The 27,813-nt window shown below is 38.9% G+C and overlaps 1 protein-coding gene across 1 annotated transcript in view; it reads left to right on the forward strand.

Annotated features, from left to right (window-relative positions):
* The first annotated feature begins 499 nt into the window (after positions 1–499).
* Positions 500–27,813, forward strand: part of WDPCP (WD repeat containing planar cell polarity effector) — a 164,160-nt gene continuing 136,846 nt past the window's right edge. Inside the window, 2 exon segments of the mRNA XM_074927185.1 lie at positions 500–579; positions 3,268–3,349. The gene's annotated coding sequence lies outside the window, so the exon portion shown is untranslated.

Consider the following 27,813-nt stretch of genomic DNA (forward strand, 5'->3'; position numbering starts at 1 on the left):
TGTAGTCGCGGCCGCTGCGGCCTCACACGGCCCGAGACTCGCGGAAAACTACAACTCCCGGCGTGCCTCGGGGCACGCTCACCGCCCCCCCTCCCCGCACTCTATTGGCGTCGTGCTCTGCGGTGACCCGCCCCCCCATTCATTCATTGAGACGCAGAGCGGCGGCCCCAGAGCCACTAGGGGCAACAGGCCACTCCTGCCGCTGCGCATGCGCGCGAGGGAGAGGAAAGCCGGGGGGTGTGCAGCAGCGCGGTTGGCGCATGCGCCAGGCTCAGCGCGCGGCGTGCTTCGGGGGGAGCGGCGAGGCGCGTGCGCGCGGGAGACGCCGGCCCGGGGACGCCGAGTGCCGCGAGACTGCGCGCCTGCCGCGCATGCGCAGGTGGCGGCGCTTCGATGGTTGCTAGGCGACGGGGGGCGTCTCCCCCCCCCCCCGCTGCCCCGTCTCCTGGGAGCGCTCGGTGGGTTCGGGTGCGCGGCCTGGCCGCGCCCTTCCCTGGGGTGGGCACTCCGGCGGGGTTCTGGGCCCTCCCACCCCCCCACGCTCGCCCTACCGGGGTTGCGAGGCCGTTGCGCACCTCAGTGAGTCCGGGGGGGGGGGGGGAGGCGGGGGGCAGCCGGCAGCTCCTCTCCTCAGGCCCAGGCCCCCGGCGCGGTGAGGGAGGGCAGAGGTTTCCCCGTGCTTTCTCCGCGCCGCAGCCTCTTGTCCGGCTTTCCTTCAGGCCCGGCCTCCTCCTGGGAAGTTGTGTGTGTGCACCCGCGCCGCCAGGGAACCCCAAAACCTCGGGAACCCGTGCAGGCACCGGGTTTCTTTCCTCGCTTCCTCTCTCCCTGCTGCCTGTGGCACCTTTCTGTCGGCCCTTCAGGAGGAAGTGCATAACTACCTTTATAAAATCCTTGCCCTTGGCCGTTCCCTTTTACTTGGTGAGAGATTACCTGGGCTATTCTGCCGTTCAAACAGCATGACTAAACTAGTGACTTGTACAAAAATAGCACTTTTAATTTAGTTGTATTTTTGATTGTTGGCTGAAGTAAACTCTTCTGGTCTGTGCCTAAACTGAGGCTGATGTTGGCCTAAATACATCAGCAAACCCCACAGATTCTTAAACTTGTATTATTATGCTATAGAAGAGAGGCTTGGATGGCGCAGTGGATTTTTTTTTTTCTTGGTTCCTGGCAGGGTTCCTTATTGGACACATTCTGTAATTTAGTTAAGTATATAGTGAAGTCTCACTTGTGTGAATATTATTCTGCAGGGTTAGTTTTAAATCTTATGCTAGTCCTTACAGTCACTGGAACTTTTTTAAAAATAAACAGCGTGTACACTTATGCAATTTCTTATTCGGTTCTCAGGCAGAAGTAAGAAGTTAGTTTTTTAGCACAGTGGGTCTAAAATATAAGTATTTATGCTTGTCATGCAAAGTGTTCTCATTTTAGTGAGTCTTGTTCCTAATCGTGGTAATGCCATAATTCAGAACTTCCTGTGGCTTGAGGAAGGCTTTAGCTGAACCTCTGACAGCTTCTGCAGTACAGAAAACTGCAGTGTCAGAGTTAAAAAGGTACAGTCACACTTCATTTATTTTAAATGTCTATACTGATTTATATCAGTTAAAAACTGTACATTTTTAATATGAATGAAGATTGTACCTAAATTCCCTTCTGGGGATATCAAAAGCCAAATAGCGAAAGCAAAACTGGGATCTGGCATGTTGGGAAATGTAGAGAAGCTTGGTAAGTAGAAGCAAGGTTGTTTTCCAGTCAGAGTGTTCTAAAATGCTTTACCCTGGTGACTCTAACCTTTTTCACATCCAGATGTTGTACAGACTTCATTAACACTAATTTAAGAGTATTTAAAAGTAGACAAAACCTGATGTGGACCTGCAGAAGGTAATTTCCACTCAGCGTAATTGGTTCAGTTTAAATCGATTCTTTATCAATTTTCAGCTAAATCAATGTTAGCATGCTGTAAGCTGATTTCTGTGTATCAACACAGCAGACTGTATTGGTTTAGTGGATTTCTGTTAAGCTAATAGAACTTTCTTCTGTAGGTAAGACTCCCTCATTTTTTTTGCTCGAGCTTGTCCTCCTTGAATTATGTGTCATTGAAGATAACATATGTTGAAAGCGATTTGTAATTAATATGGTGCAAAGCCATGTGTAAATGCTTTTGTTTCTCAGAGACGTGTATAAGTTTATTTTAAATCTGTTCCCAGTGTAATTAATGCAAGATAGAGTCAAATTGGTTTAAGACTATACTGTGTTTTGTGTTAGTTTAACTAAAGATACCTTGAAGTTTCACCTTTTACAAATGTGGTGTAATTTTTAAAGTTAGAAAAACTCAACATTCTACCATTTTGGCTTTACTTGGCTTACATTTTGTTTCTGCTTGCTGAGCTTTAATATCTTCCAAGCAAAATGTAAATGACATGCTTTTGTCTCTCCATCTGTTTTTTACAATTCCTTTTCCTGGTGTTTTTTAGTTTTTAAAGTATATCCTTTGCTTCTGGGTAGAAACCTTCCTGGAGTTGTAGGAAGGGTTAGTTCTTGATAGCGTTTCTCATGCTGTTAAATCATGCCACTGTCTTCAGACTGTAGGAATCTATAAACACACTGTGTTTGAGCTTCTGCAACCCAGACTTCTAAATCTTCTCTTCCAAATCTTCCATCTTTTGATCTTCAAGAAGTGTGGTGCATTTGACTTATTTTTGCTGATTTATTAGTCTTACAACCTTTTCAAAGTTTTTGATATTTTCATTCTAAACTTAATGCTGTTTTTCCTGTCAACTTTGTCAGTCTTCAGAATTCTTCATTTGTTATTGTCTCATAATTTTCTTGCCACTTTTTCCGTCTTCTGTTGCCAGTATTTTTTTGAGATCATAAGGTGTTGATGTGATTTTTAAATATTCTTTAATGATTACCCCTTGTTTTCTTAGTATGTGTCTTTTGTGTAGCGCTTTAAGCCAAAGAGCTACATAAATGGAAACATTATGTGCAAAAGAAGTAATAGAAATTTAGTGCTCATGTGAATTGGACACTCGGCTAATTCTTGAAATATACCTTACAGTTTTTGCACTCAAAAGATACTGAATTACTTGGAAATTGGTGTAATTAAACAACATACTTAATACTCAAGATGTTTTAATCTCCATTTTGTGGGGATGAAGTATTATTTTTCAAGGCAACTAATAGTTTTGAAGGGTAGACTGCCAGAATTCTTTCCTTTTTTTTTTTTTTCTTCATATTTTAAAATGAATTATTCTCTGTTAACAGCTGGCTGTGTTCTTTAACTGTATTTTGGATGGGATTTTCTTTTTCTTCATTGCCATCTATAGAAATTGATGAATTTTTAAAGGTAAGTTTTTATACTTAATTTTCAATAATTTGTGAAGTTATCTTTTTGTCATCTCCATGTATAATACTGTTTTTCTTTTATCTCATGCATTTACCTGCAACATGTCTGTGTAATATAATTAAAGTTTAAAATGTTCAAGACTGTAAAAAAAAAAAAAGATAATAGTTTCAATATTAGAAATAATAGTAGAATTGGAACGGTTTTGGAAACCTCTTCTGGGTTCTGATTCAAGGGAATAATTATAAGGAATTTTTCAGAAATAAAGCATTACAAAAAAGTACTGAAATGGGATTAAGAGGATTAAAAGCTATTTTTAAAGGTATACAAGAAATCTTTAATAGAGTTTATAAAAGATAAAGATATAGATACAAGCAAGAACAATTAAAATCTTAATTTAGGAAATTAATATAGATATGTTTTTCCTTAAGAACTTACTTTTTTTTTGTATTACTAGTGCTAATGTCCAAAACTAATTTTTCACTCTTCATTTCTAAACTTCAGTTACGTGATGCTGCATATACATTCAATGGTATGAAGAAACAGACATATCTAGAAATTCTGCTTATAACCCAGATTTTTTTGCTGTGGTTCAGAAAACTTTCTGTCTTAAAGAGAAATTTTACCTTCTTTGGAACTGGTTTAATTTCATCCTGTGGCTTTGTTGTTATGTCTTAATAGTTTTGTTTGGTTTTTACATAATTAGAGGTAATTAATAATTCATTGATTGATTTCTACAACCTTTAATATGTTTTTAATAGGTAGATAGGATGCCATAAAATATTCTGTACTCATGTGTCTGCTGAAAAGACACAGATCACGTATAGTGTGCTTGTAATATGTATCAATAATCTTTATGAGCTATTCGTTAGTTCAATCTTAATAAAAATTGTGACCAGAATGTTCCTTTTTGTTTCTTTTTTCTAAGTAGGTTAATAGTACAAACACGTGTTGTATGTTTGATAGAGGACACTGATAGTTAAGGCCTCCTTTGCTGTCTGTGCGTAGGTAGATCTGAGGTGGTTGGCTTGATGCTCATAGGCCTGCAGTGCCTGGAGCGAGGTTCAGGTGTTGCAGGGCTCTGTCACTGACTAGGAGTTGTGGTAGCACAGTGGCTTGATAATAGCAACCCCACCGTAGGCAAATCTGAGAGACCCTGGAAGATCTATCATCATTACTATTTCTGGAGGATTTCTTCTCACAGTTCGTAGAAGTAAAGGGTATAGAGAATCTCTGTTAAAAAAAAAAAAAAAAAAAAAAAGGCAACCAAAACACACATGCCCCCTCCCCAGACTTCAGTATATTTGCTGTAAATTCAGCAAAGTTGGTCTCTGAATTATTACAAAGAGAACAGAAGAATTGTGTTCCTGGTGTATAAGAAATAGTCTTACTGGATTCTCTTTTACCTTAACACAAATCTATCTTTTTCATGGTTGAACAGACAGTTTGTGACAGAAACGTGTGGATTTTCTACTCACTAATGTCAATGTGTGGAGGAGGTTGGTTGTGACTTGTAACTTCTAGGTGAATTAGGTAGTTTTTCCCATGGTAGGTGAACTCAGGTGGTAGAGGCTTTTGCAAACCCTTGGGAGATGGGAAATGGCAAGAGTGGAAGAGTAAAAGCACCCTTTGCAAATAGGAGAGTGGCATGAGTACTACAAAGTGCTTTTCTGTATTTGCTGTCTAGTTGTTCTGCTAAGTGGGTTTCCAGACCATGGAACCTAAATGTACATTTGTGATGAAAAATGCCAGTCCATAATCTGGACATCATGGATTCAGTTAGTTAAATATTTGAAACACTTGCATTAAAGTGCATCTAAAGATTATTTTTTTTTCCCCATGCAGACTGTATAAAAGTTATAAGGCAATTTTCTTGGGAATTGTGACTTTCTAACTAAAATGCAACAAGAAGAATGTCAGATTAGGGATTAATGTAAAAAGAATGTTACCTTGATCAAATGGTACATTTGCCTTGCCTGATTTGATTTTTGGAGTATCCTGAAATTGTTTTTGTTGATATGGTGAGTTTCAGAGGCATATCCATCACATCCCTGCTTTTGAATGAGGGTTATACCAGCCTGTTTAGTATGTTCAGAAAAACTAGCAGGTTAATGCATTAGCTGTAAGCATGTGAGTGATGAAAATCTGCTTTTTTATGAATATCTCAAAATTATCTTGGTACTATGCAATAGCTTCTTCATTCAGTTTCCTCTTGTTTTAAAAAAACACATAAAAGTGTTGATGCATTTTAAACCAAATCAGAAGAGTCAGGTTGGTATTCTAAATGAGAAATTACACGTGTAACAATTCAAGTTCTACAAAATCAAACCTTGTAATCTTAAATTAATCCATTACAACAATAAAAAACAGCACCAAGAAACCCCCCAAAACCAACTCCCTGCCCTCCCCAAACTAGACTTAAACATTAAGCTGATGTCCTTTTAAGTTTTTTAAAATGAGGTAAACATTTAGTCAAGTGGTAAAACCATTTCTACTGGAAAGAAATGTTTGCTTTTTCTCTTATATGACTGTCTTTTGCACTTGTTCGTTATAACCTGATAATCAAGTAATACATTTTCATACAAAAAGTTACCAGCCGTAATGATTACTTCACATTTTTTTAGACTCAGTGAAGGCAGGTGAATCCATCTGCTTCCTTTATCCATCCTTTCCATGTCAGAATGACTGATGGATGCTTTTCCATGCCAAACCTGTCACATAACTACAAGTGCTGTTCTCATTGAGGTTATTTCTATGAATTATGATCACACAGTTTACTTATAATATTTCGTCTTAGTTTTACAATATCCATTTGTATTTGTTTCTGTATTTTCACAGAACTAAGTTGTTAATAGTTGCCATTATACAGATTGAATTTTTCTCTTTTTTTCCCCCAGAGTATTGAATCATATTTTAAAGAAAATAGCACTAGAAATATCTGGGGAGGGAGAATGATGTTTTATGATGTTGACTTTTTAAAGTTAACTGTTTAGAAACTAACACTTACAGAATGAAAATACTGATCAATTTTTATCTTAATGACATCCATATGTGAAATGTAACTTACAAAATATGAATTTATCAGTAATAAACTTAAGACCCAACTAAACGCATTGTGTTCTGTATGGAGGTTTTTTTGCTGTTACACAGGTTCATTTTGGTATCTGGTCTGCTTTTGGAAACCTTGTCCAAATTGATTTTTATGCAGCAACAGAGTCCATGGATGGCTTTAGTGTTGCTTATAGTACTGTCTGTAATGGGTGTTTTTACTGATCCTTGAGGAAAAAATGGTATTTATTCATTGTGCTCACATAAAAACAAGCACTCAATTTCTGCATGTGCTTGTATTCAATCAGTTGTACACTGTAAGGCTAAACTGTCCCCATCTCTTAATAAAAGTGTAGGCCCATGATTCTAGCTGTGTGGAGTCTATTGGCCATACCTGTGTTACATAATTTTGAGTTTCCTGCAGCTCGAAAACATACATACATATATTTTTGTTTGCTTTTCAGTTCAGGGTGTCAATGAGAGTTGTGTTGGAACCAGTGAGAATGGTTTTCTTACAGCATTAGACTGAGGATCAATGCTTAAAACTATTGGGTGTGTTGTGAAGGCATTTAGAGTTGCCTTACCTGGCTGGGGTGGTGTTGAGGAATTACTTCATCTGAACTCACGGTAGTCATACTGTCTGAAGCAGCGTTCCAGGCCATTCTGAGGGGAATTCCTGGCTTCCTGTAGAAGAAAGCCAAGGAGTAAGTCTGCATGTTCCAGTATGAGTGATAAGGGAATAATGGCCATGGAATAAAATCGGGAGCATGACTGCTTACATTGTGGACAGAAATGATGGAAAAGAAAATGTAGCAGGAGGCCTTATTTTGCAGGACAAGAATGAGAGACATGACCCACACCAGTATGGTTAACAGTCCAGCTCTGACGTTTATTAGAAAAACAAGTCCTTATATATTCTTGTGACAGCGAATCCGTGTGTTGCTCTGGCGCATGCTCATTTCAAAAACTCGTCCCTCTCAGCGCTTTCAACAAGCGCTACTAAGCGTGCAAAACTGGTAGATAAATTTCTGCTTTGTTAGTCCAAAGATTCCCTTCTTATCTGTTGCTTCCCTAATGAGCAAAAATACTTTCGCTTTTAGCCGTCGTTAATCTAGCCGCCGTTAATCTTCTAACACAAGTGCGTCATTAATTTAGCCATCATTAATCTTCTAACTTGAATGTTGATGACACTTTTACATTGTCAGTGACACAGACGGTTCGCGACCCGGCATACGCACCCACAAGACAATAGGTGCATCTTTGGATGAAGGAGACTTCTTTGTGAAGTAATCAAGCAAAGGGAATCACAATTATTGTTAGTCTTTTTCTAGAATGATACAACTACGCCTTTTTGTTAGGTTTAATTTGCAGTCTACCCTTACCTGTATGGAGTAACCATGGTAATGCACTAACACATGTATGGTGAAAAGGTTAGTTAAAAGCCTTTTGAATATGTTGAGTCCTAATCAGAAAGGTGTTACTCTTGACTATATAGTAGAATATATACTTTTAATATAGGCAAAACCGTGTACACTTATTTCATGTCAGGTAATCCCATTTATTTACAATAATGAGCCAGATACTGTTTTTCAAGTTGCCTGCTGTCTGACTTAGGAGAATGTAAAGTATTGCTATGAAATGGCCTTTTCCTTTTATAGCTGCCTGACATACAGGTCTAGCCTCAGTGTATTAGTCAAGGGAGCTAGAAATACACCACAGTTAAATTATGGGTTTGTATCTCCAGGTGGTGCTTGAATTCATGGTTGAAGACTGTAGAAATTAATTTTGCTAAAGCAAGAAACAACAGGACATTAAGCTACTATGCCAGCTTTAGATGTACGCTTCAAAAATTTTTTGCTGCTCAGCATTATTCAGTAATCTTTAACTCAAATTGCAGGAAATATTTGAAATTCCATTCTAACAATATCCAACAGAGAATATTAAAGAAGCATTAAATTTCAAATGCCTGAGGGAAAATGTTCTCTTGCAACACCGTGGGCATTTGGATCTCACTAGTACATGCAGTATTATAGTCTAATATTATGCTTTACTTGGTCTAAAATGAAAGCCCAATTTTAATTCTATCTCGAAAAACTTGGCATACTGCAGTGAAAAATAATTTATTTGAATGTTGTTTTTTAATACATTGCAACTAACTTTAAAGCTTCTTCATATAAAACTCCCACTATGGCCTTTTGTAATCTGACTCTTTCATTAAAACTTCAAATATACTCCCAAAGACTTATCTCAGTGCTTTCATTGCTAATTTACAAGTTAAAAGATTCCAAAGTTACCACAGAAGTTTTTCTCATTCAATGCAATTTTTCTTAGTAAGGCAAAATTTTAGAGTATCTTTGTAAATATGTAAAATGCTAAAACAGAGGATGAATACACTCTTAAGAGACAGGTAATATGCAAATACAGTATGGGGTTTAATGATGTGTTTACATAGTTCTGGGCTGGTTAATTTGGCAGACCCGTTAGTGAATTTAAGTCCAAAATATGCTGATTAAACCTTTATGTTTTTATAACTTTTATATTCCCTAAGTATAGGAAAGCTATTTCAGGAGTCTCCAGCTTACAAGATTCTGGGGAAAGAGCAAAAGAGTATTTCTAAAAGGTTTAGAAAATCTCTAGCATGAATATATTTCTTACTATATGATTAAGTACCTCAGTATTGGGCAGAGCAAGGGCAAGTGGTACATTCTGTTGGAAAATTAATATCTACAGTCTTTAGAGAAATAGTAGGGTTCTTTTCCACCTGTAGCTGTTTGAACTTTCAACTGATGTAGATAGTGTCCAGGAAAATGTTAATACTGTAATATTTCATACCTGCTTAGAGTTTCACAGGGTTTTTATTAACAATAGCGGGCCAGCTGCCTCTGAAATTGGACCATTGTGACTTGCCTGACTAATCAGATGGGGGGGAATGTGATTTAAAGACTAAAAAACTGAAGAGAGAATTTGAAAGAACAGAGTACTCCAGATGATTTAAGATGCATATTAAATGCAATTTAATGCGGTTTTGTCTTTCATCATGTGGGTGTCAGGACTATGAGTATAGGTATACAACATAGCCATGTGGGACATAAATGAGTGGAATTTCATTAACAGCATCATTAGTTGAACTGCAGTGCTAGACTCAGTTCTTGCCAAATTAATGTCACAGATTTCTGTAATGAAAGCTAGTGGAGTATTGCAGCCCTACTGCAAGATCTGCCATGACTGCTGGGAACTCCACTGCAGTACTGGTGGCCCCCAGCTTGCTTGCTGAGGGCCACTCCTGGGCTCTGAATTACCGCATACCTTTTAGTGGGAGCTGAAGCAGACTGAAGGTTAATAGGCTGTTTTTCCATCACAGTTGGTCTCAGGCAGTTGTACCCAAACTTTTGAGTGGGTAGACTGACACACTATCTTGCAGATGCAGTTATAAAGTCTGAGAGATAATGATCTGTTTGAATGCACCTCTTAGAAAGCAAGCGTAATGGCCTAGGGTTAATAACACCATCTTGTTATGTAATTTTTGGACAGAAATGACCAAACTCTTAAGAAATGCACCTTCAAAGAATATTCTGGATTTTTGGAGAACACTTAGGTGATTTTGTAAATGTTGAGCCTGTCTTCCTTGAGAAATGGAAGGCTTGTAAAATGCATTAGAAATATATGTTGAAAGAATAAGTCTATATGGACTTCAAAATCAGTCTTATTACATGCCTTTATTTCCAATTGTCATTACGATTTTGTGTAATTATATTTCTTTGATAATTTTTATATTAAGTTCTTTAAATAATAATATAAAGAAAAACAGAAGCAAATGTAAAGCTTAATGAGCTATTGTACAAAGGTATTTCCACTCTTTTTTTTAACCTGAGCTGTGTATTTTAACTAGATGCTTCCCAATCCATTGTTTTGTCAGTTTTTGTTCTGGTAACTTGACCAGATGCAGTGAATGTAATGCAGTGAGTTGCAATGAGTGGCCTACAGCTTTTATCATAGAAACATAGAATGGTTTGGGTTGGAAGGGACCTCTAAAGCTCATCTAGTCCAACCCCCCCTGATATGGGTAGGGACACCTTCCTCTAGCCCAGGTTGCTCAAAGCCCCGTCCAACTTGGCCTTGAACACTGCCAGGGAGGGGGCAGCCACAGCTTCTATGGGCAACACATTCCAGTGTCTCACCACCTTCACAGTAAGGAATTTCTTCTAATCTAAATCTACCCTCTTTCAGATTAGAACCTTTGTCCTGTCACACAGACCCTCATGTAAAAAGTCTCTCTCCATCTTTCTTATAAGCCCCCTTTAAGTATTAAAAGGCTGCAATAAGGTCTCCCCAGAGCCTTCTCTTCTAAAGACTGAAAAACCCTAACTCTCTTAGCCTTTCTTCATAGGAGAGCTGTTCCATCCCCCCAGTCTTTTCTATAGCTCTTCTCTGGATCCAATCTAACAGGTCCACATCTTTCTTGTGCTGGGGTCCCCAGAGCTGGATGCAGTGTGGTCTCTTGAGAGTGGAGTAGAGGAAGAGAATCACCTCCCTTGACCTGTTGGCCCTCTTCCTTTTTATGCAGCCCAGGATACAATTGGCTTTCTGGGCTGAGAACACGTTACTGACTCATACTTGATTTTTCGTTTACCAATATCCCCCGAGTCCTTCTCTGCTCTCAATATATTCATCCCCCAGGTTGTACTGATACTGGTGATTGTCCTGACCCAGGTGCAGGATCTTGCATTAAGCATGGTTGAACTTCATGAGGTTCACACTGGTCTGCTTCTCAAGCCTGTTAAGGTCCCTCTGGGTGGCATCCCACCGATCAGGCATATCAGCTGAACCACTCAGCTTGGTGTGATTTACAGACGTGCTGAAGGTGCACTCAGTCCCACTGTGTCAGTAATAAAAATATTGAGCATTACTAGTCCCATAACAGACACCTGAAACATACCACTTGTTACTGATCTCCATTTGGACATTGAGCTGTTGATTGCAACTTTTTGGATGTAGCCATGGAATGGTCCATCCATCAAATCCATATTTCTCCAATTTAGAGGCAAAGATGTTGTGTGGGACAAAGGCATTAAAGAAGTCAAAATAGATGACATCAGTTGACCTTCCCTTGTCCACCAACACAGTCATTCTGTTGTAGGAGGCCACCAGATTTGCCAGGCGTGTTTTGCCCTTTGTGAAGCCATGCTGGCTGTCTCTGTCGCCTCCCTGTCATCCATATGCCTTGATATAGCTTCCAAGAGGATCTCTTCCATGATCTTATGGGGCACAAGGTGAGGCTGTCACACAAAGCAGAATGGTAAATAGGGACCTCCTGTGACAGTCTATATATGTGGTTACATGTGAGGAAGCAGACATGTTTTTTAAGTGTTGGTAATTTTTAGGTATTGAGAGGGTTCCTTTGTAAATTTAATTAATACATTCAAATTGCAACAAAATTCTTCATGATTTAATGTCAATGAATGAGGTGCAGCTTGTGACAGAATCTGTGTGAAAGCTCAGAATGTTCATTGAACGCTCTGCTGGCAGAGTGACCTGTCTCTTAGGAGTGCTGTTAACTTCATTACTGTTTCAGCTGCCTGAAAAGGTCTCTTCATGTGGAACTCAGACTAAGATTGGTACTGGAAAACATGTGACACATCACCATTCTTGTGTTAAAATACAAAATTCAGACAATGAAACAGTGGTATTGATGGCAGTTTCATTTAAATAAAAACGTAGGTAGTTAAGCAGACCTTACTCCTTCAGGGGACTATTTGATTTCAGAATAACTTGATTACTTGACATTTCATCAAAGGGCAAATTAAATATTTAAATTCCACAAAGATCTAGCTAGACTAGCTTCTTTGTCATCTGTCAGTGATGTTTATCACCCTTCTTCTTTTGCAAAGAGTTTGTTTTGTTTTCTGGGTAGAAGTTTTTATATGTGATATTAGGAAATGCCTTAAGTGGCTTTTTCTGCCTCTCTGCTTTGCAGTATCTCTTTTGTATCTCTGTTCAGTACATGACTTAATAAAGTAACTGCGCTGCTGTCATGATTGTTTTCTGAATCAGATTGATAAAACTATGCAACACATTCAATTCTAGTACATGGCTGAACTTCACTGCAGTGATCTTGAAATTATGCACAATCTACAAGTGGTTGAACATTCCTTAAAAAGGAGCCTATAAAATAAACCGCCTATAATGTCGGTGAATAAATGCCAACTTCAGCATCAGTGGGTTTTTTTAAATATGTGCTAAGGTTATTAGTCACTCAGAATTCAGGGATGAGAGTGCAGACATTGCATAAAGCTACAGGAGTGGCATACCTGGGAAGGGACTGCTGCTTGATTTTCCAAAGATGGCATGCTGTGAATTTTAAAACTGCCTGAATGAACGGCAGTAAATGTCATTTTATAATTGAGGCCATGTAAATTAGTTATTCTACATTTATTTCTAACTTTATTTTTCAAAAATATCTTTGCTGGGATCAAAGAAATGTTAATCATCATGAAAGGAAATAATGCAGTATCTGCTAAACAGGGCAAGGAAGCAGTAGAGTGAAAATTCTGCATCTTTTTCTCACATATGTATATATATATAATAATTGTAATCTGTTTCATGGATTAGTGTGAAGGTTATGCTGTTGGCCTTCTGCTTAAAAGTAAAGGAATAATGATAATGGTGAAAATATTTCTGCTTCCCTTAACAGGTGGATGGAAAGGAAGCATCACACAGAAATGTAACAGCAGCTATGACTTTAATTTGAGCAAGCCCAACTCACACAAAGGTTTTGGGAAATGAAATCCACAATGAAAGTGAGAAGGCCCCTACTATTGTTTCAGTTAATAAATGAGACTTTTGTAAAATAAAGACTTGTGTAAAATACAGAAATTACTGAACTCTCTTTCCTCCAGCTGAAGCCATTTACTGCTTTTGTTTTGCACTGCCAGTGTGGAAGGTTACACTTGTGTGGCTAAGTTTAATCATATCTTTTACAGCTGTGGAAGTGGAAAGAGCCAAATGTTTCAGCTAACTAGAACGGTCAGTCACAGCTCTCATTTGAGAGAACATTTTCCAAATTGCTCAGAATTAATGCATTTTTTAACAATGTCTTTAAAAAGTGATAAATCCTGAATGAAGTTGTGGTGGGTTGAACCCTGGCTGGATGCCAAGTGCCCACCAAAGGCTGCTCTATCACTCCTCTTCCCAGCTGGAGAGAAAATATAACAAAAGGCTCGTGGTCTGAGATAAGGACAGGGAGATCACTCAGCGATTACCATCTCAGCAAAACAGGCTCGACTTGGGGAAATTAGTTTAATCAGTTACCAATTAAATCAGAGTAAGATAATGAGAAATGAAACCAAATCTTAAAACACCTTCCCCCCACCCCTCCCTTCTTCCTGGGCTTAACTTTGCTCCTGATTTCTCTACCTCCTCTCCCCCAGTGGTGCAAGGGGGCAGGGAGTGGGGGTTGTGGTCAGTTTATCACCTGTTGTTTCTGCCGCTCCTTCTTCCTCAAGGGGAAGACTCCTCACACTCTTCACCTGTTCCAATGTGGGGTGCCTCCCATGGGAGACAGTCCTCCACGCACTCTGTAACATGAGTCCTTCCCATGGGCTGCAGCTCTTCACCAGCTGCTCCAGTGTGGGTCCCCCCACGGGGTCACAAGTCCTGCCAACAAACCTGCTCCAGCGTGGGCTCCTCTCTCCACGGGGCCACAGGTCCTTCAGGAGCCTGCTCCAGCATGGGCTTCCCAGTGTCACAGCCTCCTTCGGGCATCCACGCGCTCTGGTGTGGGGTCCTCCCCGGGCTGCAGGTGGGTCTCTGCTCCCCCGTGGACCTCCTAGGCTGCAGGGGCACAGGCTGCCTTGCCATGGGCTGCACCACGGGCTGCAGAGGAATCTGCTCCAGCGCCTGGAGCACTTCCCCCCTTCCTTCTGCACTGACCTTGATAGCTGCAGAGTTGCTTCTCTCACATGTTCTCACTCCTCTCTCTGCTGAGCTTTACAGTTTGTTTGTTTCTTCCTCATTCTTAAACACGTTATCGCAGAGGTGCTACCACCATCGCTGATGGGTTCGGCCTTGGGCAGCGGTAGGTCTGTCTCGGCGCTGGCTGGCACTGGCTCTGTCAGACACAGGGGAAGCTTCTGGCAGCTTCTGACAGAAGCCACCCACAAACCCACCCTCTACCAATACAGAAGTGTTTTTTTTAAAAAAAAAGGAATTACAGTCTTTGTGTTGAAATCATATTCCAAAATTTGTAAATGATCGAAGTTTCTTCGGAGTATGTGGAATTACAGAATTACAAACACAAGGTCAAAGACTTCAACCAGCTACTGATGCCCAAGTTTACATAAAGGATGCATAATTTAAGCGTTGCAATCTTGCTATCACAAAAAGACATCAGTTTGATTTTCATGTTAAAAGCTGATCTAAAATATCGTCAGCAATAATGGTAGTGAGTAATTCCTATATCTGATTTTTCAAACTATTTTTTTCTTGGTTTTGTATTTTTTTTTTTTCATTTTTTTGAAACTCCATAGAAGCCAGACATTTGCCAGTGATTGGCTGATGCTGTAAAGGCATCCTTGCATGGCCATCTGCAGAATTATTGTCCAGTAACAGGTTGTTTGTGCCGTACCATTGTTTCCATTATATGGCCATTTACCTTTCTTGTAAATTGGAGTCAGATGAGAAATGGGTTGATAAAAAGAGTGGGTCAAACTGTGAAATGATTGATAATTAAAAGATATGCATGATGCAAAGAACAAACTTAAAAGACATGAACGTACCATTTGCAATTTTTGAAATCGTCTGTCTGATTCATTTCAGTTTTTATTTTTGTGTCATACTAAGGTAGAAAGTCAAGCTTCTGAGAGCTCAGATCCTCTTTTGGGGGAAGAGAATATAGAGAACATGCACTGTTTTAATGGTTGCTGGTAATTTGGGGCTGCCAAACCAATACTATTCAAACTGACATCCTGTCTTTTCAGACAATGAAGTAATATATTGAGGTAATTAAAGAGAATTGCTTGTAATAGCAGAAGATTACTATAATTGTTTTGTTTTCCAGATAACAAATGCAGATTTATCATTTCTGTGACCACATCCAGAGTTTTACTACCAGAATTAACAGAAAAACCATAAATATTGTTCCATTATGATTAATGTCAGTGGTATTAATTTAACTCTTTTATTTAAAAATCAGTCAAAACAGGTTTCATCCTTATGTTAAACTGGTCCACAACAGTTTAATGTAAGCCTATTCTTGGTTTTCAAAAGCTTGTTCATGTTTTGTTGCACCTGTTGATCGCAAATCATATACACAACTTGAATGGTAATAAACAGTCTTGGAAGGTTTTAAAAGTAGAGTTTAAATTGGTCTTGCAGAAAAAGAAAAGCAAGCCTCAAAATGCTTCTGACTTGTGGTGATTTCATCAGGTAACTCCAAGCTGATTAGAAAACTTGGTCACTTGTATGCTATTTCCTCCTGTACTATGACATTTGCAGGGTGCCTATAATGACATTTTTCCCTCCAAAACTGGGAACGCTTTTGCTAGCAGAGCTCTTTCAAAATCCATTTAAAAAAATATCTTTCTTTCAACAATTTCTTTTGAAACATAGACTGGGTGTGATGCAGCTAAGAGGTGCACTGAATTTTCAGTAACCTGGGAAGCTGTAACAAAATATGCAGCTGCCTATACCATAGACTTCCTTTTCCTTTGTTAATTATTGTGGCTGAAAAGATTCATCAGTGTGTAAAGAACAGTCATTCATATAGAGGACATTCATAACTATGTTTGCTGATCTTTGATTTTATCAGTTTAGAGATCACACATAGCGAACCTATATATGCCGTGTTGAGAATTAATACAGATAATTCTGATATGGTTCATACCTATTGTACCATGGCCAGTTTCTCTGTTGTTTTGTTAACGTTTTTTCCTCTGGAACTGTTGCAAGCTTTGTCAGTATAAATTTTGGTTATGTACATAATATTGCCTATTTTAAAAGCATTTCACTCCTTACTTAAAAACCATAATTTTTTAAAGTGACATAAAAATATCTGTTCAGATATAATTGCAGCTTTTTATTTAAAGCATTTTAATCATCTCCAGTTTTGCCTGTTAGCAAGGTCTTTTTTATCTTAAGAAACTAAAAGTGAAAGACAAGCAAATAGTTTGAGATCAGATGCGTAATTATGTTAATGATCGTGAAATAGAACCTAAGGAGTCAAAAAATTTGTGATACGGGAGTACCAAGATGGTTTTCTAAATGATATAGTTTTAGATTGGCTTGGATAGGACACGCAGTATAGCGACTAAGAAAATTACAGCCTCAGGGTTTTGTTGTCTGGCTTAAGCAGAAGCCTAACATATTTTGAGGATCTGAAAATATTTCCAGTCTCTCACCTAGGCCTCGTGTGTGCATGTATGTGCCTCATTGTAGTCTTTTGATCTCAAGGGATAGTACAGATCACTGTCCTCATAAAGGACCCTGTATCTGAAGTTAAGCAGGTTTCATTCCTGAACTTCTGCCCCTGGTGAGGAAGCTGTTTCTCTGCCTTCATCTCTCAAGTTTCCTGGTGGGCTTTTGATGCTGATTTTTGCAGCAGGTGCCATTCATGGAGACGAGTGCTTGAGTTCGAGTCTTGCCAATAAGCAACCGTACCACTAGAGTGGATATCACTCAGTAAACTCCTGCTTCTTTTGAGGTTACACAAGCACAGATAGGATCCACTTGCAAAAGGCACACGGACAGGGTTCTGCACTTCAGCCACAACCCCCAGCAGCGCTACAGGCTTGGGGAGGAGTGGCTGGAGAGCTGCCAGTCAGAGAGGGACCTGGGGGTGCTGATTGACAGCCGGCTGAACAGGAGCCAGCAGTGTGCCCAGGTGGCCAAGAAGGCCAATGGCATCCTGGCTTGTGTCAGCAATAGCGTGGCCAGCAGGGACAGGGAAGGGATCTCACCCCTGTACTCTGCACTGGTGAGGCCGCACCTCAATGTCTGTGTTCAGTTTTGTGCCCCTCACTACAAAAAGGACATTGAATGACTCGAGCGTGTCCAGAGAAGGGCAACGGAGCTGGTGCAGGGTCTGGAGCACATGTTGTACGAGGAGCAGTTGAGGGAACTGGGGTTCAGTCTGGAGGAGGCCGAGGGGAGACCTCATCGCCCTCTACAGCTACCTGAAAGGAGGGTGCAGAGAGTTGGGGATGAGTCTCTTTAACCAAGGAACAAGCGATAGGACAAGAGGGAATGGCCTCAAGTTGCACCAGGGCAGGGTTAGACTGGATATTAGGAAGTATTTCTTTCCAGAAGGGGTTGTGGGGCTTGGAATGTGCTGCCCAGGGCAGGGGTGGAGTCCCCATCCCTGGAGGGGCTGAAGAGTCGGGTTGACCCAGCGCTGAGGGATATGGTGGAGTTGAGAACGGTCAGTGTGAGGACTAGATGATCTTCAAGGTCTTTTCCAACCTAGATGATTCTGTGATTCTGTGACAGAGAAGGTACTCTTTCGGAAATTTCTTGGTAGAGGAAGCCACACAAAACGGGCTGGGAATGTAGTGCATTAGCATTAAGATGCACTAGAGGACCCGGCCTGCATATAACCCTTTTCCAATAAGAAAAATGGGTAGCAAGCTGAAGGATCTTCTGAGAAATTACAGCAAAATTAGGAGGAGAAAGAACTGTCTGAAGCCAACAGGGCTCAAAACAGGACTGAATGTGGAGAAAGGTGATAGGATGACAAATGCATTCAACCTGAAAATGTAATCAGACAAGCATGTTCCCCTGCTGGAGAAGGGATTTAGCAACTTTGAACTCAAAATCATGTGATTTCTTCCTCCTCCTGGCTAGATTAACAGGGGAGTGATGTTTTTAATATTATATCATGCTTAACAAACCATTGCGTGCTCTGTCAAGTTCATTTTCACTATCGGCTCTGGCTAAAAACCATTGCTATCTGTAGTCTAGCCTGAAGGTGACAAGAGATTTGAATCATTGTAATTAGGCACTCATCATACTGCAAAAAGATACAACTATCTTGATGAATCGGTATTAAAAAAAATAGCAATGGGGTTTTTTTTTTCTTTAACTGCAGTTGGTGCCTGGGAATGTGACAGCAGAAATGAGCTCTGCAAGAACAGAGGCAGTTTCCTCAGCATAACAACTATTGTCCTGTTCTGTATGCAGAAAAAGTTAAGAGGTTTTTGCCCCTCAAAGTCCTGTTGACACCTTCAAGTGTTCTTGAGTCTCTCCCAGATTTTGCTTGACAAACATTTTCGTATGTCCCACTTCTTTCTGATTTTGAGAAATACGTAAGAATTCATTTGCCACACTTAAGCCAGAACTATAAAATGAGTTATTGTTTGCCTTTTATAATTGTAGCTCCAGGACACACTTTTGCTATGAAGTAGAAGTGATGAAAAAGTGGATCTGCCCAGCAAAGTCAGGATCATGGTTGAATATAGCAGAAATGGAGTATAAGGAACTTTATCCCTCTGGGGAAAGACATTTCCATACACACCAAAATGTAGTTTTTGTGACCACTATTACAGCTGCATTGTATTGATAATTACATTTTGTTCTCATTTTCTCCTACATTTTAGAAAAAGTGAAGAAAACATTCCTGAAATATGTATGGCTTTCACCAGGTAGAGGTGCAGTGCAATTTTTACCTTTTCTTTCTGAGAACAAGGAGTTACCCTTCATTCTTTTTCTCTGAAGATACATTACTTTATCTTATCACTCATCCACACATCTTTCCTCAGAGCTTGGATAACATTCCTTTTGATTATTAAGATGTTAAATTGTTCAAAAATGAATCAGGGAATGGCATTTATTTCCCAGTAGCATGCTTACTGTCCGGTGGAGTCTTGTCATAACCACAAAGTGTTTGAATTCAGGGTCCTAATGCCAATTTATAAGTGCTCTAGTTTTCAAAAGTGAAATGTGAATATGGATTTACATACCTGTTTTAGGAAGTGGCAGCTGAAATGTGATAATGTACTTCGGGGGATGTGTGGGGCAGTAAGTGTGACTTTAGTAAGTGTGACTACCCTATGAACTATGGATTTTTCAGAGATCTGAGGAATGGGTGTTTTGAATGGATGTGTTGTACAGTTTTATGGAAAATTTTTTTAAAATACATGATTTCGCTAGTTAATGTTAAAGCTAAACAGATCTGGAATGTACTGAAAGTAGATTTCAAGCTTTTTTTTGTAAAACTTCTGGAGTGGGTGAATACTAGTTCTGTTGGTGATGGAAACTTTGTCTCTATTGTGATTAGGGTATGCAGTACTAAAATATTAGAATGAATTTGTGTTTGCAGCCTTAGATACTTAACAAGAAATGTAGCTGAGAGTTTTCATATCTTCAGATTATGACCTAGAGGTAGAGTTAACACTTGGCTCATAATAGCAGCCATAATTTTCAGACAGACTACAGATGCATTTATATTCGGAACACTTCCCTTTTTGTTTTCATCACCTGACTCATGTAATCAAAATCTGATGAGTAAGGAAACAGCATTTTTCTTTGGTTACCTGAAGGGACAACTGATCACACACTTTACCTTTCCGTTCCCGCATTCATTTTTTGGAGCTTGTTGGCTGATTTGATGTATAAGGTACAGGTCTTAAAAGCTCCAAATATGTGTGTGTTTTGTAAGATCTCAGGACATCCAAGTTGGTGTTCCCTTCCCCAGACTCCTCAAGAAAAAGCTGTGACCTGAGCTCAAGGATTTTTTTTGGATTTGGCCTTTGATATCAATCATTTAAGATGTACTTAGTGATTGTTGAGAAAGCTTGTCACTCCAGACCAGCCACGGTGTGCTGCTTTGTGCTGTGCTGGCATGAGACTTGCGTGTAGTGGCAGAGAAGAGGAAAGAAAAGGGAATTGAAGGGCTACAAAGAAGTGAATGACCTGAATGTAACGTAGAAGGAGTTTAGGAAACTTGAGGGAAAGTGAGGAGCCTAGTGTGGTGGTTTGGGAATATGAGGATGACATAGTAGTCTTGGGCTAATCTGTAGAAAATCACTAATCTGTAGAAAATCAGACAAGTTGCAGTGCCATTCACTGTTTGCCCTTTGGATTACAACCTGTGTATGTTGTGGCATATGAACACACTGAAAATTGAATTTTAAGTACTGTGTAATTCTTGTTGCCATTTTGTTTTTAGTTTGATCGCTTACTTATCACTGGCAATGTTTTCTGTGTTTTCTGCTGACAGAAAAATGCTTCCTTGTTCTTACATGTTGATATATTGCTTCATTTAAGGGAGAATGTTGGTGTTGCCTTTAGCACAAATGATGTATGCATTTGCATTTCTGGAACACTTTCAGAGTTTCCCATTTGCTTTATCTCCTCCACAGAATAAGCATCTGTTTTCTAGTTTATCATTTCTGAAGATCAGCATAGATTGTTGATTACAGACTGCAGTAAATTAACTTGTAGATTTTTGCCAAATTTCGTGTTTCTTTTATATATCTGAACAATGTTGAAGATTTATAGAAGACTTTAACAATTAATCTGAGTCATAAATGTTTGAGAAAAAAAGCGCTTTTTTTAACTGACTTTAATTTCTAAAAGCCTGCTACATAAATTTGCATGTCTCTTTCTAAAACAACCTTCTTAATTTTATTTGTTGTAGGGTTTTGCTAGTGATTTATTAGACACCTGACTTTGTGCAAAACTGAAAGTATATCATCATAAAACTGAAAACTATTACATTTACTTGCCTAAACCAGAAAAACAGTTAATTTGAAAATACAGAGTTTATTAAGGTGAAAAATACATTCTTGTCATGTCATTTGCTTTTAAAGGAATTACTTTCTCTGTAGTCATAATCTAATTCTTCATTAATTTGTTATCTGAAATTACTGAATAGATGGGAGGAATTGTAAATTTTACTTTTTCAGGAGAATCAGCTGAATGACTCTCTTCTATTTGTGGGCAGCATGCTGTTTTGTTTTCCAGTTGCAATATATAGAAACAGTTTAGTTCTTACCTCTCTATTCTTTTTCAGTATTCTAACACTTCGAACACGTCAGTGTTTTGAGCTGGAGATACTACCCAAACTAAGCTTTTTACATAAGCATACCCTCAAGTTTGCCTCTTAACATAGTACTTGGTGTGCTCTTGTGAGCTTAAATTTTAGGAGCCAGAAAGTAATGGAAGTATGCCAAGTGTTTGCACAAGAAAAAAATACCCAGTTTCCATTCTGTGTGAGATTCCTCCTTTAGTGTTATCCAGACAGTGGTGACCTACTCAGAAGGTGTCTACTGTTTCATTCTGTTCTGGACCACCAGGAAAAATATGACAAATACAGAAAACTTCTTTGTTTATTTGGGCTTGGTAGAAAATTTTGACCATGACACGTATGTTTTTCTTGTGGCTATTGCAGTAGTTCACAATAGATTTAGGATTGCAGAGAATGTCGTATCTCCAAATAATATATCTGTCATCAGATTTACAGTGGTGTTGGGATGTGTGATGCATAATATGCAAAACAGTTGCTCGGGTGCCTGAGCAATCAAGAAGAGATCATTCCTCTATAAAAACATGCAAGCATCATACTTGATTTTGCCAATGTGATGGTTACATTATTCACCCATCAAATCTGTCAGTTTTGTAAACTGTTGGATGATGCAATATGCTGTGCCACTCAGTCTGCAGTGGAACACCATCGTTGGGTTTTTCCAAACTGCTTTCTTAGGTTTTGTGTGAAAGGAAATCCGTCCAACCATTACCTTGAAATTTTTGCAAAGCAGTCTGTTCCAGTAGTTGACTTGATATTTTGTGGTATGGAATAGTGGAAAAAACCCTGAATTACTCTTTAAGTGTTGATAAAAGCAGCTGCTTTAAATAGCATACAAGCAAATGTTTATCTTGAATAAAAGACCAAATTCTCAGCAAAAATACTTAGTGGCTTCCTTCAAGAGAGTGATGTGTGGGGGTACCTTAGGATAAATGCATTGATTTTTGTTTGCAGTTTTTCTAGAAACTATGTAAGTGAAAGTACCATACAAAGTATGAGGGAATGAGAATGTCTGAAAACACTGCTGTGCAGCTGCCTGTTGTGTACATTGTTATAATGACTTCAGAAGTTTAGAACGACAGTCTAGGGAGGAATGTTTCTGTCCTGATCACTCTGACCCCTTGTCAAAACCAGCAGGGCAGAGAAATCAGCTGACCTCATCACCATGAATTTGTGTCTGCTGTTTTGGAGGGGCCATTGTGACATTATTTAATGTGGCTGTTTTTCTGATGTCCAGGATCACAAGGTTTTCTGTGAGCATGCAGCAGTTCGTAGTTAGCTTCTATACTGTCTTTCTTGCAGAGCCTTCTCTGAATTCAGATACATTGATGGAGGTTTAAAGCCACGGGAGGTGGATTTCTGCCATGGGATTTTCTGCCCTGCTATGGAAGGCGGAGCTTGTGAGCCTCTGCGTGGTTTTAATCCTGCTGCGAGCTGTGGTGGCATGTGAAGCTGAAGGGCTGGATGGAGGAGTTACTGAGCTGGACTTGGTCTGGCAAACCAGGGTGCCTTGTGTTGTCTGTGCTGATACATTGATCGTGTCATCAATGTTTGGTGTAACAGGAACCAGATGCCCAGTGTGCTTTCATCGGCATGCTGGTATATCTTAAGTTTACAGTGCTAGAGGCACTCCGTATTTAGGAAGGCTATTTTAGAGGTATTAATATTTAGCACAATAAGACTTTGTCTAAAATTAATCAAAATTTATGTTTTAAGGTGCTCATCAGTATCGTACATCATGACAACAATGGAGCAAACAGATTCTGTTTATTTTTGAAACAGACCTTAACATTTAAAATAAACAGAAACATTAGATAATACCTCATGGCAATGTGGAAACAAACTGCATAAGTCTTTCTCTAACACTAGTTAGGTAATTTATCTTCTACTTAATTATAAGATATGAATGCCAAGTGTTTCCACAAGTTTGTTGGAGTGAGCTCTTGGATTCCAGAAGAAGAGAACTAGGCCAAGTACTTTTAGCAGGCAAATTTTGTTTCTCCAAGCCACTTGTTTCCCATTTTGTCAAATGTCTTGGTCTGCGGACTCAGAAAAATCCAGGGAAAATTTTTCAGGGGTTCAGAGGAGCATAAAGTGATTTTTTAAAAAACCCAAACAACAGACATTTAATTCCTATTTCTTTTTTTTTTTTTTTTTTTTTTTCTATGTCGGTTTGTTACATTTTCATTTATGTCCTTTCAGATTTTAATACATTCCAAGATAATTTTTCTTCTTGATTTCTGTTAAGTGATAAAAGACCCTGAAATTCTCCCAAAAATCAGTCAAGGCCTTTCTGTGTGTGTGACTTCGTAACAATTTTGAGAGGAAAGGTAGGGTCCCTTCTCCTGTTCTCTCCCCACCCCACTGCCTTCCCCTTCCCCCAAACAGGACCTTCCTTTTGGTCTTGGGCAGTTTTTTTCCCATTCCTTTACATATAAACTTGATTACATGTCTTTAAATGCAATTTAAGGGATTGCTAGGCAACAGGTAGGTCAGACCTGAAAAAGGCAGAGGGTTGTTGCTTGCTAGGAATGAATTTGGAAGTTTGCATATTTTCTCAAAGTAAATTTTGGTTTTTAAAAGCAGCATGTAATTTTTTCTTTGTGTATTTTTTCTCCTGGAATGTTCGCCCCTAAGTATCTCATAAGTTTCCTTGCCTGTTGAAATTTAAAGAGCTCTTATAATTGTGTTCTCTTGTCAGTGGTGTTTCTTTCCCTATGGCTGCTTTTGTCTTAGAATTTGTCTTGAATTCAGACACTTTTTTGGAGAGCTCAATTATTATTTTAAAATCCATGGAAAGTGTCACAAGTTTCAAGTGTCACAAGTAGAATGGTAGGAAGTTGCCTGAAGAGGTGTTGGGTTGGTTTTTGTTTTTTTTTTTAATGGCGTGTGGTGACTCAGCTTGAGCAAAAACAGGGACCTGGAGGAGAAAATGACAAAGATATTTGCAATGTAATGGATATTTTTTCTATTTTCCAACATATAAATCATAAATATTCTTGTCTTGTCAGGATTATCTTGATAAGAAATAAGATGTACTGTTCCTGGCTGTTTCTTTCCAGTGCTGTTCTCTTGCACTTCTATTGCTTCATGCAGCCCCTCTGTCACTCTTGTGAAAGAATGACCATGATAGGTTTTAAAAAAGTTTATAAGGTTAGTAGGGGTAGATTCCACTGTTCTTAAGGCAAGAACCAATTTTTGCAAGTCCATCATTTGGAACATCCTCTTCAGGACGTTGCTTCCTAAATACAATCCTAATTCTTTGTCTTTAAAATGACAAAACATCCATGGCATTCTTTGTTCTCCTAATGCTGCCACATGAGAAGCCTTCCCAAACACGGTGCTGTGTCATTTCCCCCAATGTGGACTTTTTATGGGCTTTTCCCCCTGCACAATATTTTCTCTGTTCTACACAAAATCAGTAAAAAAAGGGAAGAGTTGAACCTTATGGAGTCAGCTTGAACTGACTGGAAGAAGTGTTTGCATTTACAGCATGTGTTTACTGGCTTGGGACAACATTCTGACAGTTCCCCATATCCACATGTTTGCTGGCAAATGTACCAAATTTGCTTAAAAAAATAGAAATAAAATGTAACTTCCTCGTGCAGTTCCTTTCACTTAAGTTTCATTGATATCTGTATTCTTTCTCTTGTGATGATGGCAACAATGTTAATATCAATGGCTACTGAATTTTGATTGTATTGGAAGAAATTTTAAAGTTGCCTTTGTGTTGTGAAAAATTTCTATTTAAATTGCGTAAAAGTCCGTCTTTCTCTTTACTGTAACTTGAAGACAGAAAAAAAATTTGAGAAAGCTTTGATAGAACTTTCTGATTCAGGGCCAGCAAAATCAGTTTGTGATTAGATGAAGGGTCATGAGTTTATTAATGGGATCATTAAGAAGAGTATTGTTGTAGCAATATTGAATTTAATCTTTTATATGTTTGTTTTCATTGGACAAGTAATTATCTTAGCAGATTTGAAAATGGGAATTTCACCCCACAACTTTGTTTTATATAAATATAAAAGCATGCATGTATTTACAGGCAAGAGAATAGGTACTGCTTGGTTTTCATATAAAATGCTGGTTTATGAAAGATGTATCAAGAACTGAGTAGTATGAATGGGTGCTTTGAGGCTTAAACTGAAACCAAGCAAAAATCTGTTGCCTGCGTCTTTTGCCTATAATAGGGTCAACATTGGGTTCTATGATCCCTTTGATCTTTACATAAAACAGATGAAAATGCATAAATTGCTTCTAATCAGAGATGAATTAAAGGAAAATAGCCTCCCGGAGGACAAAGCACCCCAGGCACCCATCAACAGCCTTACCAAATGACAGACCTGGAGGAGACTTCAAAGCTGCAAACACAACTGCCAGTGAAATCCACCAAGAATCTAGATGCCATTTAAAAAAACCCAAACCTAAATTCACAGTTTACAAGTGCCCAGTACTATCTCTTTAAGAAAAAGCGACAGAAGCACGCTACCTGGACTTAGCTGCTAAATATTCTTTTTCTTTTAGAAGAGTTGATAAAGGCAAGACTCACTTGTTTAATTTAGTCAAAAATATGTTCAGACGTGACAAACATTGGTAATTTTTGTGTCAGGTAAGGTTTACTCAATTTGCATGGCATATTATTTTGAAGCTGAAATATATGTTTTTAGTGGAGGCAGATCAGACATTTATTGTAATTGCTTCCTTGGTTGTCATCCATATTTGTCACATGTTAACTGTGTTTGTGTTCACAATCTCAAACTGCAGAAGAAGGAGAAAAGTGTAATGAAGTATCAGGCTTGATTGTGGAGGTGAGGGAAGGTTCGGGGCAATAATTATATTGTAAGCAGTTTTCTCTCTGGGGGAAAAAAGATTCATTTTATCCCTAGTTAAATCAGCATTCAGATCCTCTTCTAGCTCAGGTAACTCATTTAAATACTGTTTAGATATTAGTAATGTTAGATATAAGTAATAAAAAATATTAATTGCTGTGTTGTTTCAAGAGAGAGGTAACTTAAACATAAAATTTTAACTGGTTTTTGTTAGCATTCTGTTTATGAGAGGATATCAAAATGGCATTTAGCATTTTTAAGGATACAGAATAAACACAGTTTTATGGAGAATTAAAGACCGCTTTTAATAAAGACCGCTGTAGTCCCTTCAGAATAAATATTGTATTAGGAAGGATATTACCCGCTGCCAATTGTATACTTTGCTTAGGTGTTGTGTACAGCATAACATTTATATCCAAGTGCATTTAAATTTGGGAGTCACTTAGACACATGTAAAGAACAAATGACATTTTCAAATACTTAACTGCATATGAAATTGTTCAGTGAACTGAATGATTTGCTGTAGGTGAGGTCAGAAAGGTTGCTTAATTCTTTGTTGTAAGAGTTTGTTTTCAGTTGCTTATGACTTTAATTGCTGTAACTGAAGTATGTGTTATGTGTTTGTCTAGGGCTATTGTTTTTTTGTAAGAAGAAAGCAAAAAAATTTTCCCAGTCTGTCAAAGAATGAAGTTAGGAAAAATTGCTGAGGGCTTGCTTTCTCTTAATTTTTTTAAAGATTTTTCCACATCGTGAAGTCAGTGGTATCTCTGTTCTCTGTATCAGGCATTTTAAATTACATTTTGAAAACTTTGAGTTTGCCAATGTCTTGCAAGACCTTCAAGTTCAACAGTTAGCTTGCATCTTCACTGAATGCACTTCTCTCACTTTTGGGCTGCTGACCAGGCTGCACATGAGCCTTCCTCACAGAGACAGCACGGGCAGAGATTGAATCCTGGCACAAGGGATACAGACGGATCCTGACTGATCCTATCGATACCTGGACTGACATGGCATAAGGCTGTAAGGCAGAGCAGGAAGTCTGCCTTGTTCTGTAAGATGGGATGAGAGCTACAAAGAGAAAAGAGAAGATGAAGTCTGAAGAAAAGAAAAATCAAATGCCTTGAATAAAATTTGATGGCCTGTAATAGTGCAGAGCAGCAGCCTTCCTGATTATGGACTTTCTCCTAGCATGAAAAAAGAGGTCTTTGCCACAGTTTGCACAGAGAATCATCAACATTCCCTTAGCTTTTGCTCTGACACTGTTGTTCAGCCTAGCAGCAAAACCTCCTCTAATATTGAGCCATACTTCATTGGCTGATCAGTATAGATAAAGCCTAAAACCAAAGTCAGTCATTCTTCCCTTCTGTGAGTACCTGGAGAATTCTTGCAGATAACATGCTTCAGCACCGCTGTTTGTTTCTCCTTTCTTAAACTTTTTGCTACCATGGATCCTTTGAATTAGACTGGGCCTCATGTTATTGGGACTTCACTGTGTCACACCCTTGGCGAACAAAAAAATCCCAGTTCACTGTGAGTGAAAGTGAGTGGTGTAATACAGTAGCAATGTCTTCCTC

Source organism: Athene noctua, chromosome 1 (assembly GCF_965140245.1).
Source record: "Athene noctua chromosome 1, bAthNoc1.hap1.1, whole genome shotgun sequence".
Taxonomy (NCBI): Eukaryota; Metazoa; Chordata; class Aves; order Strigiformes; family Strigidae; genus Athene; species Athene noctua.